We start from the raw sequence: 4,739 nt of genomic DNA on the forward strand, positions 1-4,739 counted from the left end.
TATACCTTCAATCTGTTATATCCAGTTTGTAACAGTGTAATACCTCTGTAATTTATACATTAATCTTTGTTTCCTTTTTTATGTCCTGATATTATTACTTTCATTCTTTCCTTTCTCCATATTCAGTTTTTTTTTTTACCAAACTTTAAAAGTTCTGCTGAGATATTATCTCTTCCTGGAGCTTTGTTACTATTTAAACATTTGATGCATTTTCTCTTTTCTTTCAGCGACGGTCCTTGTGTATCTTCATTAGTCAAAGAATTTCCAAGTTCAAGTCTCTTTAAGCGTTCCCGAAAATATGCTTTCCATCGTTCCATTACCTTTTTTTCATTAAAAAGAGGTAATGTACGAGTATATGTATATGTATATGCATATGTATACGTATGTGTATATGTATAAGATTATGTATACGTATATATGTGCATACGTATGTACTTTATTTATATAATCATACTTTGTATAATAGAACTTAGTTCATTACACGTACATATCAGACGTTTTGGTAGGGATACACGTGGAAGTAAAAGTCTGAGTAAACAAAGTCTTTCCAACGATATTTCAAGACCTGACCACAGTTCTGGCAGAGAGGTGGGTTTAGGGGAGGGAGGACGGGTCGTGCGTAGATGAGGTGGGGGCCCACCGACCTACGCAGTACACACGCACGGATGAACCCTATGCTCTCCTTTTTAATCTAGCTTATTTTACTTTTCTACTCACTTATTTGTTTGTTTGTTTGTTATTTATTTATTTTTGTGTTTATCTGTTATCTTTTTGTTTATAGATTTATTCTTATCCGTTTATTTTCTATTCTTATTTTGTTTCTTTTTATTTATCTATCTTTACTTATTTATTCTATTTAGATACCTATTTATCTATATTAATTTGTATGTCTTACATGCGTATTTATTTTTTTATTACATATTATTTATTTGCTTATTTATTTTTTTGTTATAATGACGCTTTTCAGACATTCTGCTGTTCACAACGCCAGGCGATTTTATTCACCCGAGGACACGGCCCAGAGCTGAAGCGATTCACAACCAACCCAATGACGACGCCAAGATCTCACCTGAGTACAGGAAACGCATTGAGGTGGCCTGCACAGTTACACGCGTAAGTCTTGACGCACGAAAGTCGTTAGTAGTTAGTATAACTGCTACTGACGACATATTTTCTATGAAATATTTTTCATACACTAAAATAGAGACTACATCTTCAACATGGTGACGTAAATCAGAAATTTTATTCTGGCCAAGATTGGACGAGTTCATTCAGTCGAGAGGGGAGGGACCATACTTAGGACGATGGGGGTCATGATAGGCTAGGGACCAACCCCCTCACCTGAATGGAATTAACTAGTCTTTGCTAGAAGAAAAAATATAAAACACGCCACAGTATTGAAAGGGTTGGTTAGATAACAAGAATAAAATGAAAACTAATCACGTCACTTGAGCATATCAGTTGTCCACATACTTTCTCGTGTTGCCAGGCAATCTTATTCAGATAAGGAAACACTTTCGAAACCCAAACTCTGTCGTTTAATGCTTAAAATATATATCTATAAGGCGTTTGGATCAGTGTATCGTGTAGTGCTCTTGGGTCATCCGCAGAGCCGTGGGATTCTTGCCAGGATAAATATTGACCTGACAAGTGACCTGAAATATGGGTCAGAGAGTGCTGTGAAGTGCCGAGGAGACGGGTCAGTTTATTTTTCATTTCTTTTCCTGTTCATTCGGGAGTGAAACTGAGATATGCCTTCGGCTCTACATTCATAACACCTGCGTAGATTGGGTAGTGGACGAGTTATTGATTAACATGGCTGCAGAGCATCTATTGTCTTTGTCGTTAAGACATCAAATCTCCTGGATTAGGACCAGATGACCAAGGACCAAGCGTTTGGGGGATTTACTGGATGAAAGAGGTCAGTATGGCGCGGGGGGGGGGGGGGTTGAAATCTAGGGAAACTTCACATACCCTTGTCTGATGGACTCCCTCAACCAGAGCTTATGACATTATCGTCGATATTAATGCTGGGGAGGTTGTGAACCATGGAAAATGAACACGAATTTGACGAGTCTCGAAGTCTTTGGTACTGTCTTCACTGAATCAAGGGGTGTCTTTTGTTTATCTAATATATATATATTTTTTTATACCGTGAGACCCAGTCAAGGTCTGTCACTAATATAATTAGTGAACGTCAACAACAACGCTCGCTGGAGGAAACGAGATCCGGGACGCCCACAAGTTTCACGGCCGGAATAAGTCGACCGTGGGGAATGGCGTGGGCGCGTGAGTGATGCGGCGCGCCTCCCACCCCCCCTCCCCGTTGATTGACACACGCGCGCGCGCACACACACACACACACACACACACACTCGGTGGCGCGGTTGATAGAGTACTAGATGCCAGTGCGGTGGTGCCGGCAGTATCTGGTTCGAATCCTGCCCACGGCTGAAATTATTTCGGTATCGTTGCGCTTCGGGTCGTTACTACGACTCTCGTGGGCGGGGAGTTGTGTGTGTGTAAGGTCATAGCATTACCCATAGATCGGTCATACGAGCTCTGAGCTCTCTTCCGAGAGGGAAATAGCTGTCAATCACGAGTCCAACACGTGATCCAAGGACCAAGGTGAATACCAAGGTGAACACACACACACACACACACACACACACACACACACACACACACACACACACACACACACACACACACACACACACACACACACACACACACACACACACACACAATAAAAAAACTAGATGCTGAAAGATACAGAGGGTCACTACGAGCATAGCTCCCTTCCCGTAAAATACAACTAGGTGAATACAACTAGGTAAACACACACACACACACACACACACACACACACACACACACACACATACAAGAAAGAGATGGCTGGGCAGATTGTGCCTTCCTGGACCTACAAAAGGCTTTTGACAAAGTACCACACAAAAAAACTACCAAGAAAAATTGAACTAATAGGTGGAATACAAGGAAAATTATTGGAATGGATGGAAGACTTCTTGTAAGGAAGAAAAATGAGAGTGATACTTAGAGAAAAGAACTCAAAATGGGTAAACATGATAAGTGGAGTACTCCAAGGCGTGTTGGCTCCGATAATGTTTGCTATTTATAAAAACGACATGGATGAAGGAATTAAATGTTATATAAACTTCTTTACAGATATTGCAAAACTATTGAAGAGAGTAACGAAGAAAACTAAATCTTTTCAGGGAGATATGGACAAAGTCTGGAATTGGAGTATAAAGAACGAAGTGAACTTCAACATTAAAAAATGTAATATAATGGAATTTGGAAAAAGCAAAAATAGAAAATCCGGTAAATACAAATTTGGAACAAAAGAAGTTACAAAAGTAAACTCAGAAAGAGAATTAGGAGTGATCATTTGAAATTACATGACACCAGACAAACATGTAAACAAAATAGTTGGAGAAACCTACAACTTAATAAGATCAATGAAAGTGGCCTTTGACTACATGGACGAGGAAATGGTGAAGAAAATCCTAGTTACACCGATAAAACCAAAATTAGAGTATACAGCGTCACAATGGACACCCAGTACGAAAATAAAAATAAAATAAAATAAAACAAAGAAACTAGAAAGAATTCAAAGAGTACTAACAAAGATGGCACCAACACCCATCATGTTGACATACGAACAAAAATTGGACAAACTAAATCTATTACTCTGGAGCAAAGAAGAGAAAAAGGCGATTTGATAATCATCGATAGAATTATGAAAGGGATGGAAATCCTTGACAGGGATGATCTACTTAAATGGGACAGAAGAAATACAAGGGGACACAAGAAGAAACTTAAGAAGGACAGTTACAGAAGAGATCTGAAAAAGAATAGCTTTCCACATAAAGTGATAGATGCATGGAATAAATTGAAAGAGAAAACAGTGAGTCCTAAAACTATACACGACTTTAAGTAAGAACCGGGTGCGGAAAGATACAACTGTAGGTTCCTACGAGCATAGCTCTTCTCCCGAAAAATACAACTAGGTAAACACACACACACACACACACACACACACACACACACACCATTGTCTTGGATCACGTGTCGGACTCGTGATTGGCAGCCGTAATCGTACACCCGAACTCAGAATGTGCGGCAGTACTTCGGGTGGCGAGTGTCCGGTTCGCGTCTTCGAGTTCGACGAAGAAGAGAGCCCGACCGGGTCGGGATCGACGGGAAGATCCTCGACGCCAGCGGAGCGAGACGTAAACAAAAGCGGCGTGGTGGGCAACCCGCATCACGTGCGCGCCGCGTGAGCTAACGGCCGTGACACACATGCGACCTTCGTCGGTTCATTCGATCTCAGGGGGTCACTCCTCAGCTGAATGAAATCCCTTGGTATGAGAACCGTGGTGGGTGAAGTTTGTCAGTGTACGAGTTCGAGGGATGAACTCTCTCTGGATTAGTGATTAATTTGATAATTTCCTTCTTGTATATATGTATGTAAGTATGTATGTGTGTATATGTATGTATGTAAGTACGTACGTATGTATGTAAGAACGTACGTATGTATGCCTGTACTGTATGTACACATGTGTGCATGTATGTACATACGAGTGCATGTATGTATGTATGTGTGCATATGTATGTATATATGTGTGTATATGTATGTATACGTATATGTAAGTACCTACGTATGTATGCCTGTACTGTATGTACGTACGTATGTATCTATGAATGTGTGTATG

This window comes from Oratosquilla oratoria, chromosome 36 (genome assembly GCF_046742065.1).
Source record: "Oratosquilla oratoria isolate Oo_2021 chromosome 36, ASM4674206v1, whole genome shotgun sequence".
Lineage (NCBI taxonomy): Eukaryota > Metazoa > Arthropoda > Malacostraca > Stomatopoda > Squillidae > Oratosquilla > Oratosquilla oratoria.